At 37.6% G+C, this 16,869-nt stretch overlaps 1 protein-coding gene across 5 annotated transcripts in view; it reads right to left on the bottom strand.

Moving 5' to 3' along the window:
- The window catches only part of LOC108245011 (neural cell adhesion molecule 2), a 444,548-nt gene that overhangs the window by 367,787 nt on the left and 59,892 nt on the right, over window positions 1-16,869 (bottom strand). For all 5 annotated transcript variants that reach the window (XM_037973957.1, XM_037973954.1, XM_037973956.1 and 2 more), the window contains exon 3: window positions 1,107-1,193. The gene's annotated coding sequence lies outside the window, so the exon portion shown is untranslated. The remainder of the gene's footprint in view (window positions 1-1,106; window positions 1,194-16,869) is intronic.

Here is a 16,869-nt window from a genome sequence, read left to right as displayed (position 1 = left end):
GTTCCTGTTTACTTTGAAGATAACAGGATCATTTGTCCCGTATCTTGCTGCTCTTTTTGTCAGCTGTTTTATACATTCAACACCTTAAAACTAGAGTGAAAACCTTCATACAGGTAATAAAACACCCATGATCTTAGCTTTAACATGGGATCATGCCAAATGATAGTTACTTTGTGTGCAGAGACGATAATCAGTCATTAAAATCTTTGTTTAACACTATTTATGATGTGATTTTATAATTTATTACAAAATCTAATAAGGGCCTACCATTCCTTGAAGGAGCTCTGTGTTAAGGTTAATCATAAAATGAGAAAAAAGTAAAATCAATGATCTACCTTTTGATTTCATTAGTTTGCCTTTTTTCCCCCGGAGTACTTATTTTTTTAGTAGTTGGGTTAATTTTGGTTCTTGCATTATCTGATGAAGCACCGTTCATCATTTCAGTCAGCTTTAAAACGCAAATTTCTCAAATATGCAACAAACATTGTGAGAGGGAAGAATTCAGGGCAAGTACTTCTGTCTTTCAAAGTAAATTTTCCCTTGAAAAATGCAACTGTTTCTGCCATTTCAAACTAAGAACATTGCATTTTCATGTCAATCTTTGATAGGAGTGATGTCACTTTTTATTTTGTGGTTTCCTCTTGTTCTGGGTTTTCAGCAGTCAAATCACTTTTTTTCATTTTTCAGACTTTATCTAACTTTGAAGTGTGGTTCTGTTGAAAGGTCATCAATTAATATCTTACCTGCTGTAGACAACTCTTTGAATGACCTCAGTTTGGAGAAGCACAGCTCAATACCAACCAGATTAATGACCTAATGGCTAATCCGACACCAACAACAAAGTGTATTCTTGCAGTCTTAAAATAACCTTAAATTCTATAGTGTTTCATGTAAGCGCTACTTTATAAACCTTTACATTGCCGTCAGTTTTTAACACAGAATTTATGCTTTTTTGCATGTAAATTGTGTCCGCAGCAGCTATCTGTAGCACTAACAAAAGCAATATAAAGTTTCTGCTGGAGAAAAAAAAAAAAAAAAAGTGTGATGCAAAATTAGTTTTCGTGCAAAGATTTGTCGAAGTGTTTACATGTGTAGAGCAAACTTACAGCCAATTTTTATACCAGCTCCAGAAACGTCCCCAGTCTCCACCGGGTCAAAAAGGCTTTCTTACGGATACATCTCTCCACCGGTGCCTGCCCAAGAGAAAGAAAATAAAAAATACACAAACACAGAGAGAGAGAGAAAATTCATGAGTTTAAGTTTGTGTTATACTGTAACCAAGATATGAACTGGTGCCCCGCATGAGGTGTTCCAAAGTTCTGTGATTGCTCTTTAATTCATATTTCTAAAGCATGTGAGCTTCTGAATAAGATGTCACCAATCCACTTTAGTTTTCACTCCACCTAAACCAGCCATTAGCTCATCAGCACCATCAGATATAAACTCTTTCTCCAAACTGAAACGATCTACAACAGGTGTATTTTTAATAATGAGCTTTCCACAAAATCCAACTTCAAAAGACCTTAACTATCCTTTAAATCCGAATTTCCATGTTAAAGTCAAACATATCTGAAGCAAGTTTTTAAATCTGCACAAATAAGAAAATCAGAATTATGAGGGTTTTTTTATATCAAAATGAATGAACTAAGCTCAATAGTGTGCAAAACTACAAGTGGCCTAAAAAGGTGTTTAATTTTCATTACTTTATTAGGCACTAAAATAAAAGTCACTCTGCGATAAATTCTTGCGCCAATTTGCTGCTACTTGTTGCCTTTTAAGCTAAGACCTTTCTAACCACAAGCGTCCAGTTACTGCTGAACATCCTTGAAGCAGGACGGAGTGTGTGGGCAGTGAGGTGGATGTGAAGGGTTAGGTAAGACTGTGAAGATGACTTCTGCAGAAAATAATCTCCCAGCGGCACACCGAGCGAGCCTCTCTGTGGTCAGAGGCTTTTCGTCAGCTCCCTTATTAAGGCCCTCCGTATCTCTTCTTCTTCTCTGCTTCAAATTGCCTTTCCAGCCCCATGCTGCGCTGGGGCCAGAGGGTCAACAGATTATCTTCTTAATCCCGTTAATCCCTCCTCACATCAGCCCGGGATGATTCTCACCATAATTGTATTCGCCGCCGCCTCAATTAGAAAGAGGCGAGTGTTCTGAGGAAATGAGGTGGAATGAGGCGTCATGACAGATCAGTGGCGAGGATGCACATATGTTTGTGCGCTGCGGGTCTCGTGCGCGAGAAGGGGGCAAACCAAAGTTCAGCTCTGTGGAAAACTGCTGGTTTGAGTAGTTGCCTGAACAGCAGTTTTCAAGTCTTGCCAGCAGATTCTCAGTTGGATTTAGATCTGGACTCTGACTGGGCCTTTCTAACACATGACAATACTCTAAACCATGTCATTGTAGCTCTGGCCGGATGTTTGTTGGTGGAAGGTGAGCCTCCACCCCAGTCTTAAGTCTCTTGCAGCCTCTAACAAGTTTTCTTTTTTAGCTCCATCCATCTTCCCATCAGCTCTGAAAAACTCCCAACAAACCTATACGTCTTACACAAAACACCTGCTTTAATCCTAAATTTAAATTACATCAGATATGTTTAGTTTTATGATTCCATTCTCATATTTCAGCTTTAATTTTGCATCTAATTGCCATCTTAGCTCGTTTTAGATATGTTTAGTTTGAACTTTACATTGCTGTGAGTGCATTCATGACTTATTTTAGATTATCTCTTATTTAGTGTCTAATGTTTTAGATTTAAGTTCATGAGTTCATTTAGATTATCTTAAATTTCATTTTGGATATTGCTGTGTGTGTTTTGACTCTGTTTTTGTGTTTTCATGTCGCTGAAAAGTGCTGCATAAATAAATTTGACTCGACTTGACTTACACACAGGTGGATTTTAATTTACTAATTAGGTGACTTCTGAAGGCAATTGATGCACTGGATTTTAGCCAGGTGTATCAGAGTAAAAGTAGCTGAATGGAAACTCACACCGCAGTGTTCAAATTTTATTTTTGTAACAATTTTTTTAATAATATACCATTTTTCTTCCATTTCACAATTATGCACTACTTTCTGTTGGTCTATCACTTTGAATCCCAGTAAAATATGTTGAAATCTGCGGTTGTTCCGTGACAAAACGTGGAAAAGTTTAAAGGTCGTGAATACTTTGTCAAAGCACTGTAGATTCAGTCGGATCTCTGAAGCTGCTTATTTCCATGCATGAACAAGTTAATTGTGGAAGTAAATAACGTGAGTTCACACTTAATGTGCATCTGTGTGTTTCTTTTAGCTTCTGTCAGTGCGATGAGTCAAAGGTTAACCTCTCCTAATGGGTGGACATTATGTTAATTAGACAATCTATTAGCGTGCTGTCAGATTAAGCTCAACTAACACGATGCACGGTCAAAGGGCGAGAGGCTGAGAGAAATCAAGCTGGGCTTTTAGCCCTGTGAGATTTTTTTTTTTTTCTTAATGGCTCCATGATGTGCAGTTACTCTCTCGAAGTTCGAAATGATGCGTCTGTAATGACCAAGAACTAAAAGCATCTAAAGAATGAGGTGCACCACATGAGTAGACACTTAAAGCTTCAAACATACCTGTCAGTATTTTTTTTTGTTTAAATTCATATTTATTTGGCTAAATTTCAATAAACAATGTCTAAACAATGTGTAGTAAGATAAATACAGATGTTTTGAGCTTGCTGGGTGGCTTCCTGTTAGGCAAAATCATTTTCATAAAGGTTTATTAGTCATATTAGTTCACCTTTTCTTTTTAAAATTCCTGCAATTCATATCAATGCCTTAATTCACAGACCTGTTGGCTACTGGTTTAAAGTCACAAGTTGCTTTTAAAAAGGGGTCATTTAAGAGATGTTATCTAAAATTTGTTTTAGAAAACTGGTTCCTCAGCATGATTCTTGTGTCTAATATTATGCTTGGCTCATCTGCCTTGCACAACGTGAGGGGGTCTGTGTCAAAAATATAAATCCAACTGTTTATTTACGACATAAACAACTCAAAAGCAATTCAAATGTGTTTTACGTTTGATCGTGTGTAGCAAATTTCAAAAGCTGAATAAGGAAAATACAGCAAACAGAGGAAGTTAAAAAGGTAAGTAATATAAAACAGTAGTAAAAGATGGGCAGTTCAGATAATGGCAATTATGAACTGCCTAAAATAGATGATAAAAAGCAGCTTATTCCAAATGAATCACTAATACTCATTAACGTTCCTCATTTTGCTTCTCTTGTATATTTTGGCTAGAAGTTAAAGCTGGAGGTCATAGAAGAACAGAATGATTGTCAGGTTAATCATTATATTAACCAAAGGTCTTAGTAATCCAGTGCAGAGCCACTTTTACCACATAAACTGCAACAAACTCTTTGTAAATTTAAATGTTTAACACATCCTTAGAAACAAAACTTGATCATTTCTGTATAAAATGAAGAATGAATCAGCTCAAGCTGAAAGCTTATCACTCTTTTGCTGAAAGCTCAGTGGATTTGAGATAATATTTTTTTTAAAAACCAATCAGTGAGCACATGAACGGCCTTGGTGTGGTCCTCAGGTGTGTATAAAAACCGCAGTGGGCTCCCTATTACATGTGATAGATGGGTCCGTAATGGTTTTGAGCATCTGTAGCATGGTTGTAGTGGTTTATCATTGTGATGGCAACATATTGGGGTCTTAGGGGGAGTGTGGTGGCAACACATCTATGACAAGTAACCCGCACACAGTTAAGAATTTAAAGCAGGACTGGCCATGCTGGCATCATGCCTGGACTATAGCTGATATGATCATAAACATATTCTATCGATACGCCAAGCGGCCCCGCCTTTTCTCACTGTTGGGAATTGAAGCCAACAGCACTTAATTTATGGAAGCTGCCGAAGCTACCGCTCACAGTAAGGAAGGTCGGCCCCATTCTGGTTTCGACTTCAGAGGTCTATCAATGTACGGTTGTTGGTGATGACAAGGCTTTGGAAACAACCTAGTGCAGACATGATACAAGTGGCTGTAACGGGCATCGTCTATAAGGTGGCTGGAGTCAGTTTTAGAGACAGTTTGAGGAGCTCCGTCCTCCATGGGGAGCTCAGGATCTGCATCAAAGAGGGGGCAGCTAAAGTGATGGTTCGGGCATCTGATTATGATGCATCCTTGGCGCCGCCCTCTGGAGGCTTTTTTTTACCACATTCCACTGAAATGAGACCCCAGGGTAGGCATCGAAGGAGGGTCTATGTATCTTCTCTGACCAGGGAACGCCTTGGGATCCTGTATCTGTGGAGAGAGGGACATCTGGGTTTCCCCTGCAGGACCAATTACCCTATTGACTTGACCATGGATAATTGGAGATTGGATTGGATTGGACTGGATTGATGATTGTTTGATGGATTGACTATTTGTATGGCTAAATGATGGAGGAATAAACTAAACCAGAAAACAATTTGAAATGAACCTATTCCATATTTTAAAATGTTTAAATACAGTCATTTATTTGTTCCAAAACAAATCTGTTCCAAAGCAATATATGCATAATTAATGCAAGAAAACAAATTTAACTTTAAGTGACAGATAAAAGATTCTTCCATCATATGGTTTCAAAGGAAACATGGCACAAATTCTTGTTTTCTATGAACGTGTGCAATATAGCGTTTGAGTATTGTTAAAATGTTAGCGAAATAAATAGATATAATATAGCTGCTGTTAATAAATGTTTTTGGAGAATGGAAGAAAGCTTGCTGTGCTTAGATTCTCTTTGTGTGTGAACTTTTATTAGTAGTATGTTGTCCACATTCCAGTAATCACTGATGTCCATACCACAAGCTAAATAAAGCCCTAAAGTAAAAAAGAATTCCCAATTTGGATTTTTCTACTGGATTGTTAAAATCCTTTTTATAGCTCAGGGTTTTTCTTATTGTGTTATCGAATGTGGTGTCCTCAATCATATTTAGAGCAGTACCCAGGGGTCCTACTTATTCAGGGTACTCCACTAGAATTAATATGCTGCTTGATCCAACCAGGGTTCAGTGCTCTGCCTCAGGACTGAGTCACAGACGCTCAAATTACAATATGATACGTTACGAAACAATACGATATACTACACTTTATCTTTGTCGCCTATTCAGAGATGGACTAGCAGCATTTTTGCCTTCCTTAGAATATGTCTGCATTAGTTGGCACACAGATAAACTCTGACAAAAGTGTTACTTCAGAGAAAATAAAAAACACATTCTCCACGGAAACTGTCCCGAGTGAGACTAAAGGTGTGATTTTCCTCCTTGTGAATGGATTACCCCTTCAATCTCTTTGACCTTCAGTGTCTCTGTGTCGGCTGGTGTTAAGTCAAACTCCAGTGACCTTTTGGATATATATTTTTTTTTTATACAACACTCCTGGCCCACCAACGCAGCTCTTATCTTTCTCCAGGGCTGATAATGCCTTTCCTGCCCCCACTCATCTAGATGTGGAAAAGTCAGCTTCCTCATATCGCTAGATGCAGCGAGATAGATTATGACTCAATGTGTGTGTGTGTGTGTGTGTGTGTGTGTGTGTGTGTGTGTGTGTGTGTGAGCAATGTAACAAAAGTGACTGTGAAAGGAAAAGAGAAAAAGTGCAATTGGGTAAATTTTTACAGATGAAATGTGGTTCCAATTATTCAAAAAGCTTTTTACATTTGAGTCGAAGTAAGTGTTTTAATCGCATATCAGAGTTGTTGGGGTTTTTTTGCCTTTAGACTTAATACAAAAGTATTCATGCTGAGGGCACTTATAATGCTCTAAACCTGTGTTCTTGTTATTTCTTATGAATAAAAGTTAATACATTTAACTTGAATTTGTTAAAAATAGACGGCAGAAATAATGGTTGCAGTGGAATATTTTATCACAAGGCAACTTGGAAATAAGGGCCAAAAATAAAGGGGGAGGCTTACTTATCACCTGCTGTCAAAAGGCAAAATTCAGGAAATAAAGTTTTTGCATGTGTCTGTTTGTCTGTTAGCAAAATATCTCAAACCACTGGACAGATTTTCTTTAAACTCTTATTAAGTAATCATTGAATGTACATTTACAACCAATTAACTTTTAGAGTCAGATTTATAAATATTGAGCTGAAATTTGATGTGGTAGTAGCTGAGAGTCATCCTCAACACATACTCTGAGCATTACATGTTGTGGTATGAAACGAGACTGCACGCAGTATTGTTAAGGTTTGACCAAAACGGCTCCAACTCTGTCATTTTCATCATAAGACTAGTTTTAACTCTAGCATGGAAAGTGGCGGGCGGTATGCTTTCTTCTGATGAATAGTAGGGCTTTATTCTTTTATCTGTATTTGCCATTCAGCTTAAATAAAACTTTTGAGCGTGTTTTTATATCTGGGACTCAAGTAAAAAGAACATTCTCAAAGCCTAACTAAGCCTGTGTTCGATTCCAAAAAAAAAAAAAAAGAGCTGATGGTGATAAATATGAGTACTTATGGCTCCTGTGTCCACCAGCATTTTATTTCAAAAAACAGGAAGACCATCAATAAGTCAAAATTTTCAACCTGGGTTGCTTTCCCTGCAGATTATCCTAAGTATGTCAAACAACACAGCACCTCTGACAGAGGTCAGTGGGAGCTGAATTATAGGTTCAGAGAAAATCTTGATTGATCCTCAGTTTCAAAGCAAAAAAACAAGCAACACAGGCACAACCTGAACAGAAAACGGATCAATAAACCTGTGCGCAGTTTACGACGGAGAGCTCTTATGGGACTAAAACAACCACAAAATATGTTTGCAATCACTGCTGCTGTAGCATCCATCTGCAGAACAGGAAAATATATCATTTTATTGATTGATTTACAAGTTTCTTATTACACTTTAAAACTAAATATATGGAACTACAGGACTAAAATCAAACAATTTGATTCTAAAATGTGTTGAAATGAAACTCAAATTCTATTTTTAGGCAGCTAAGGTGCTTAAGTTTATTGATGAGCATGTTGGAAGCTGCCACACCTGAAGAGTTTGTGTAAAACCTGTTATACTAGTGTTGATTTTTTTCTTCTTTTGTTGTCATTGACCAAAAATTAAATTACTCAAATCTTGCTGGTCCTACGAGATATTGAAAGAGAATTTCTTTTCTGCGAGCCTATTCAATCCCCTTCAGTTTATTACTATTCTTTAAATGGCGCCAATTCACAACAAACATCAACTAAGTGCACTTTTTGGTGGAGGTAATAAAAAATAATTCAATATAACAACAACTCTTTGTAATTTTAAAAAGAGCATCCAGTTTTGCTTCTCTTCATGGCCCGATGTCTAACCAAAGAGATATTTTTGTGAATAAATCTTTAAATCTAAGATGATGCAGTAAGAAAGTTTGGGGTTCAAAACTCAGGTTGGACCTTGTTGCATGGAGACTGCATGTTCTTCTCATGCATGGAGGGGGGGGGGTTTCTCTCTAATCTGGTTTCCTCCCACAATCCAAAAAACATGCATGTTAGGCTAACTGGTGACTCTAAATTGACCGTAGATGTCCCTTGTTTCTTCCTGTCCATCTTTACCAAGATGGTTTCGCATTATTGGAGCATATTTGTAGTTTTTTGATATCTCTAAATCAATATTTCAATCTTTTGGCAGTGTTGACGTTCTCAAAGTTTTACCAAATGACTGCAAAGGCTCAAAGTTCAACTGTCCGAGCTGTAAGGTAGAGCTCATGGGGTATGCCAGGGGGTATTTTTGCACAAAATGTCCGACACATGTCACCGTCTTTTGTCAATGTTTTTGAATGGCTTCGGCTTGTTTACCGGCTCACATCGACCTGTTACCGCTTTTATCGTGAAATAAATTGGAGCTCTAATATTCTCTGCTTTTCTCAAAATATCATGATGCTCAACTGTAGCCGAGCTGAAACAGTACAACCTTCTGAACCTGATCAAGTAAAACCATCTATCCATCCATTTTCTTCACCCGCTTCTCCATTCTGGGTCGCGGGGAGCTGGTGCCTATCCCCAGCAGTCACTGTGCGAGAGGCGGGGGACACCCTGGACAGGTCGCAAGTCCATCGCAGGGCCACATATAGGAAAACGAGACAAACCAATCACACTCTCACTCACACCTAGGGACAATTTTAGAGTCATCAACTAACCTAACATCCATGTTTTTGGTCTGTGGGAGGAAACCGGAGTACCTGGAGGAAACCCACGTGTGCACAGGGAGAACATGCAAACTCCACCCAGAAAGGCCCAAGTAAAACTAAAACCTTCCAAAACAAATCTTTTGTGTGAAACTCCAAAGTTTTTTAACTTATCTTAACACTTCTGCAAACACACACACAAGTTTTCTTGATATGCTCTCGTCTGATAAGAAGAATATTCTGTTTCAGAAATCACTGTGGTACCTGGTAATAATCAACATAAAATGAAAAAAATATGATTCCAGCTCAAAAACCCATTTTGCTGAGTAGAATATGAATTAATGGGTAGATGAATAACTCTTTAATAGTCAGTTTGCTAACTCTAAATTAAATCCAGCTTGCAGGTTATTTACAAATTTGTGCTTTACAATTTCTTTAATAAAAACACCTAATCACGCTGCTTTGCTTACATCAGACAATTTAGCTGCAACACGTTTTTATTTCTGCTTCATTACAAAACACTTCTGTATGTGTGGTGCTACTGTATATAAAAATACACATTTCCTAAACAAAACACAGATCACCTCATCTGATGAATAGCTGTATCTTGAAGCTTTACGATCCAAGATTCATTTGTTTCATCTGTTCAAAAGCACAGCTACCTGTCTGATATAAAACCTATTTTTTTTCCAACATTTTCTGTCAAACTTCAAGTTATTTTTATTATCTTTCTTTTCATTTTGTCAGTTGATTTTGCTCTTTCTTTTAGAACTTTATAGATTTTGATAAGCGCTCTTTTTTTCCCCCCCGGTCCAGACTTAACAGATGGTTGTATCAACAAACCAATCAAAACCTTTTGATTTTTTTTTTTTTTCTTTTGCAATTCTCAAGTGTTTAGCGATCACTTTAAGAATAGGCCATGCGTCGTTACAAGACTTTGGTATTGATCTCTCAATCAGCGTCTCCTTTTGGGGCTTTCAGAAGTGGTTCACAATGATGTTTGAATTTCTGAGCACTCGCTTCCAGCCTTCTGTTAACGCTCATTGGCAGTGAAAGCAGGACTAAATGGGGAATGAAACGATTTCTATCAAAATCACAAATCTATTCTCACTCTGATTCATCTGTACAGCTTCATAGCGGGGGCAGCTTGTCCATTTAAACAAACGAGGCAGAGTGTGCTGCAAATACAAACTGACAAAATTGGTTGTACAATCTGTGATGCTCACTAGTCACATTCAAATTGACAGGAAGCAAATTAAATCTGTGCCACGATAGATTTTAGCTGCTGTAATCTGTTTCTGAGATTGGTCAACTGACCTCCTCTCCTTTGCGGGTCAATTGTGTCCATCTCTGCACGTTCATGTAACAGTGATTGATGATCAACTCTGACAAGTCGCAGTGTTTTGTTTTCACAAGAGAAAGCAGGGTTTCGTCTGAGCTGCATGTGGGATAGTACGTCTCTTCGAACGAGAAATAAAATATGCAATAATATTTCATATTCAGACAATGCTGTCGACAAACAATATGATTAATTCACACAGTTACATTCTCTGAGCAGAAAGCAAGGTGGTGTTTAATGCAGACGCTGCCTGTATTTAGTGTATTAAATAATGCACTAACCGGCCATTCTCTGATCCTTCTCTTCAAAAGACAGTTTGATGAGAATTTTAATTCAATTTCTCACAAGATCAGTACACAAAAATTACTAAAATGATTACAACAAGTCCATATATTTTTGCACAAGGTAATTTAACCAAGCAGAACTAACTAACATTATGTTAAGTAGCACGTGACAAAGTAAAAACGTATGTTTGCGGCTCATCGTAAATACCAACAACCAATCCATTGGCGTTCTCGGGTATTTCATCTACATCCTGTGGTCATTCCTTCTTAATATTGCGTTTACGCCTCCTTTTAATGTTCAAAACTGAAGCCAGGAGATCCTGTTTTACAGCTATGTTGTATTTGTGGAGCCAGAGTCCAAACGCTAGAGATGTGGGTCTTTAAAGAGATGCTCTGGTCATTTTTAAAGTTATGTTCAGTCAAATAGTTGTCAATAGTTGGTACCTTATCAGCTGTAACAGTCAATGAGCATGGATTATAGAGACAAGGGCATAAGTTTTCCTTCAGGTTAGACTAAAAGCTAACAAAATGGACTCTGTCTTATAATTTTTCAAGATTATAAATACAACTTTTTCAAAGAAAAGACATACTGGTGTGAAAGAAAACTACCTTGACAAATATTAAACCTCAACACTTTTGTTTAGTCAGTAGCTGCTATGACTACTTTAATGTTTGTGTGATAACTGGTCACACCATGTGGACGGACCAGTCTGCCTGATCAGCACATCTAGTCAATTAAAAAGTTTTAACCTGTTGTAGATTTACTTCCAATGATTACTCTCTGAGAGTTTCATTAAAATCCTCCAGTGGTTTACGAGATTTTGACAACAAGACGGACAAACGCACGCGCGCACACAAACAAGCAATTACATTATGTCTGCCTTTCACGGCGGCAGACGATAAATAACAAGCCCGATTAACATAGATCGCAAAGTTCTCTAACATATGCTGCACAAGCTCCTTTTCTCCCCAATAAACAATGCAATAATAGAAAAGTTCATACAATTTTACATGTTAAAATGGTGGGAAGAAGAGCTGCAGTAGGTAAAGTTCAGCTCTTTGAGTATAAGTCGAGTTGAGTGATAAAATAAGATTATGGATAGTTGGGTGAGTTGTATACATCCTGCAACATTTTCCCTGCAGTACTCTCAACATTGATTTACAACAGTCATCAATCCGCCCTCCCCGAGTTGGAGAAACTTTCACATTTGGCTGACTTAAAGTGGTATTATTGTGGGAGGCCTGGTGTGGATTGAGCTCCTGGGACTCGAGATGCAGCAGTGCTTCGTTCTTCTACACACTCCCGGAGTAGAAGTGGCAACAGGACGAGGATGAAACACTGTATCGGGGGAGATGCCCCCTTCGTGACCTGCTTCTCAAGCCATCGATATCACTCACGGGCTTCCAGACCGGCCCATGGATCTTCCTGATTGAATTCCCTCTGTTCCTAACAGATCCACTGCTGTTGGCGAGCTTGCAAGCAATAAGGACATTATTCAAGTGGATGAGTATTGATATGGATCATCTTGCCATGTTTTCCCTTAGATGAAGATTTGACTGACTTTGCATGAAAATTCTGTAAACTAAATAAAACTTTGAGTATCATAAATCACCTTTTTTTAATTATGACCTGCTCCTACTCAGTTTGTTTTGTGCATGTGTATGTGAGCTTGTGCGTTTGACAGGTGCCGGCAACCCATGTGATTTATCCCACAGTAAAACACTTGTTATGCAAAGCACTTATTAAAGCGTCAGCAGGGAGGATCGATAAACCATTCTTTACGACAACAGCTTAAGAAAACCTGGTCACGCAGAGACACTGTGCAGTGGTTTACTGTGATATATATAAACAGCGTCGCAGGGTCAAAATTAATTTACTGATGTGAATGTGAGAAACGCCATGCCAATAAAACAACAGGGAGAAACTATTATGATTCAGCTTGCCTGGCTGTCTGTAAACATAAATAGTAAAAACATCATTAGAGGCTTAGAAGGGAAACATCAATTATAACGATTATTAGCAATGGAGAGCTACAGGACTGCAGAGGTACGAGAGAAAAAGCTCATGGGGATCTAATAACTTCCAGCAAAGAATGTCTGTGAATCGTCTCTGTGAGCCGAGTACATAAATGTGTGTGTTTATAAAAAAAATGAAAGGGGTGAAAGAGAAATACACAGTTCTAATTTATAGTTTTCTCAAAATCCATGGCTGGAAACTAATTTTTAAGTTTAACACAGTCCGTTAATGGTCACGAAAACGTGCTCTTCCGACTGCATTATGTCTCCTCCATTTAAAAAGCTGCTCACCAGCAAACAGGAACGAACCGATGATCAAAAGGTTTGACAGGTTTAAAAAAAAAAAAAACCTGCCTCGGCTGAACTTTTCACGGTCGGCAGCTGTCTGAGACGTTTTCCTGTGTTGCCGTTTCCATGGTTTTCAGGAAAAGTTTCTGACAGGTGCAAAACGATTCTAAGGCACAGAGTATTCAACACCTTATTGGAAGGGAAAATCTGATAGTTGACAGAACAATAAGGAACCATCATATTACTTTAAAAAAAAAGCCTGTCTTTGATAGATCTTTTTCTAAATAACAGTTTAAACACACATTCAGCGATTCCTCTGAGTGCATTATATTCATTAAAGGGCGGGCAATAATGTAATTACTTGTGTTTGTTTAGGTCTGCCTTCATTTCTTTTGGCCATTCGGTCTCTTGAACCAGTAGATTAATTTGAACAAAACTCTCAAAGTAATCACTGGATGTGTTAACTTTTGAAGTCAACCAAATTCAACATGGACTCCACTATTCATTGACCCTTGAAAACAAACAAAAAAATGTATATTTTCATAAAATAATTGTAAGATATACCTTTACAACTGATTAAATGTTGGAGTCAATCCAATTCAATATGGTTGCCAAAGCTAATTGGCCCTAAAGAACAACAAATGTGTATAACGCCATCAATTTTATAGACGCTGACCTATAAATAGGTGTGGTAGTAGCTGACAGTTTTCCCCAACACAGTCTGAGCGCTAACAGATTATATCACATCTCATCTTGAGACAGTTTGTGTGATCATACCAAACGTTTTTCAAAGGATAAAGCTCCATTCATTCTCAGAGTACCTTTGTTTAAATGCTAAAGCAATCCTTAATTGATGACCCAATGATTGCCACAGATATATCTGGAAATGAATATGCTCATTCTTTTCAAAATGTAAGGTTTCTTGCTCTTAAAGTTTGTGGTTTTCCATGTCAGAGAAGCACAGACCAGTCACCTTTAGGCTGGCTTTGATTGGAGAGTTTAAACAGGAGCAAACGTTCCTCTTTATTGTCCTCTGCCCTGAAGACTAATGATAATTTAACTGTTCATTGGCAATGTCTCAGTTATCTGCAGGACACACCACAAGCTCCAGAGCATTTTCTCGTTTTGGCAAATTTATTTAAAGATACAGCAGCCAATGAGCCTGCAAATTGCTGATATGTTAACTCAGAGTGTGTTACAGTCATTTTCACTTGAGATCTTTTTGAATTTGGTCCCATGTTAATGTCAATGATCAGTTAAAAGGCCAAAACATAAGAAAGATACAGTGACAAAAAAATTAGGTCTATCAAAGAAGAAAATCATGGAACATGAAGTTGTTTTAGCTTGTAAAAGCTACTATTAAACGTAGAACTAATGCTGTTTAATGAGCTGCTGGGTCCATTTCAGCAATCAATGATCATCTCTTAAGGTCCCTTATCGATTTTTCTTTGCATATTTTGGAATAATTTGATTAGTCGGTGCTTTCTAGCTTGTTACGTTATTTGAAGACAAATGATGTGCGAGTTTCCAAATTAAAATGAAAGCAGGGAGAAGTTCCAAGATTTACCTTTTTTTAAAACTTTGGAAAAGAAGAAGAACCCATCAGCCCCAGTCCACTGAACAGAAATATTTTCATGAATGCATTTTTTAAACAAAATGCATCTCATTTCAACAACATGAAACAGGATTTTTACAGTATGCTTGTCGGGGGTGAGTTTTTTGACCGGTTACTAGCTAAAAAGTTGCATTTAAAAGGAAAAAGTGTAAAAGAGATGAACAGAAGATGTACCCAACTCTGCTTGATGACAAGCTGACACATTTGTCTTTCTTCCAAGACAGTTTCACAAACCGCTGCAATGCACTGCAAAGCTAAATAAAACATTTTCAATCAAATCTACTCAGATGATATGTAGGAGGACCCAAAACAAAATACAAAATTTCTTCCACAAACATGCAGACGAAACTGGAGACTAAATGAGACCAACAGAATATACGCCCAGGTCTACCAATAACAACGCCAACATTTTTCATAAAAAGCTGCAATTCTACACAACTATCTAAAATTATTTCCAAGCAGATCTACTCAGGGAATATTTAGGAGGACGTAACACAAACGCTCTGTTGTTTCAAAGTTGAAAAACTGCTTTGTTGAGTGTTGCACAACTAGTATCAGTTTTCCACTGGTTCGTTTCAGATTTAAAATCCTCCATTAATATTGATAATCTTGCTATTGTTTAAATGGTATTTAAAATCAGAGTGAACTACAGTGTCATTTTTTGTGTGTGTGTGTGTGAGTACTAAATGATCCAAAGACAGATCTGGTCAAAATGCAACAACTCCTCTGATTTTCTTCTTTCATCTTTAAAATAAGCTCGGACAAAGATTTGGCTGACATTTACTTAAGTGCTGAATAAATGCGTAACTATTAATAACCTTAATTTGAGCTCTAGTGCATCTAATTCGTGTTTTAAAAAAAGTCATGTCACTGTTCTTCTAGAAAGCGTATTTGCATTCTGTCGCTCAGAGATTATACATTTTTATCAGAGTGGGCTCCAAACTCCCCAGGTGAGTGATTTGACATTTTTTTCTTGTTGTTCCAACAGTAAAGATAAAACCATCATCCATATGAAGTGTTAAAGATTAAAACATCCCTTCCAAGCAGATGTTTAATTGAAGGTTCTGAGTTTTAGGACTTTGCTATTACAAATGTTGGCCACAACAAGACAGTTGGGAACGATGTTTTAAACGCAAATTATATGTTAAGAAATTCAAAAGGCCACTTAGGCCAATAAAAGCTTCAGTCACACCCGTGTGGCTGTGAAATGCAAACGCTTTTAACTTCTCTGCAGGAGACGAGCTGCAGGAAAATGTCACTGGACTTTGGGGAAGATGAAATGTTGCCAAAAAAAAAAATAAATTCTTTAAAGCTCGGAAATGTCTCGAGCACACCGTTCAGACTCATCTCGGAGGAGCAGAATGTGAATCTTACAACAATGGAGGGAAAAACATCACGATGGATTGTTGTGACAGTAAACAGCAGCGGTTCCCAAACTGGGGTCCACATAATTCTTAAGAGAGCACAAGATCAAGGTTTAGATAGTGATCAGACATAAATGAGTTTCATTTTCAGAAATTTGCTTCATTTATTTAAGTGCTCAGTCTACAACTAAAACAGTTAATTGTTGCATTCTTGCTTAAAAAAGACCAACGGTTTTACTTTTACATTTTCACACAGTTGAAGTAGATTCTTTGTTTAGCTAAATTTTTACATAGGCGATAACACACTGGTCTAACCCTGATCCGCAACATGTTGAGCACAGAACATAAATGCATCAAGCCATGATGGAACAGCTGAAGCACTTTAGGGCCTACTTGGGACGGATTCGCTCAATGAATTTCTGAGTATGAACATGCTTTGAGACCAAAAACTGTCCTGTTTTTTCAGCGTTTGTTGATACATCTCAAAATAAAGAATCCACATCGCTAGCCTCAAGGATGCGGATCACTTCAGAAATTAAGAGCATGATCACTGCATCATAAAATATATATTTCTGGGATAAGTCATACAAAGGCTTTGGATTGTTAAAGAAAACTGTTTGTTTGGCTACAAGAGTAGCCAAACAAACAGTTTTATTTTACTCTCTAATTCAGGATTAGATACCTTAAAAACAAGTTAAAAAAAAAAGTTAAAAAACAAAAACAACTGGACTTCTATTCTGTAGCTGAAGACGTTTCGCTTCTCATCCGAGGAGCTTTCTCAGTTCAGAAATAGAGAGTGTGGAGTTGAGCTTTTAAAGCTGAGATGTGATGTAAACTGGATTGCTTGCAAAT

The sequence above is a fragment of the Kryptolebias marmoratus genome, linkage group LG23 (assembly GCF_001649575.2).
Source record: "Kryptolebias marmoratus isolate JLee-2015 linkage group LG23, ASM164957v2, whole genome shotgun sequence".
Classification (NCBI taxonomy): Eukaryota; Metazoa; Chordata; class Actinopteri; order Cyprinodontiformes; family Rivulidae; genus Kryptolebias; species Kryptolebias marmoratus.
The sequence above is the reverse complement of the archived record's forward strand: the minus strand, read 5'-3'. Positions and strand labels throughout refer to the sequence as shown.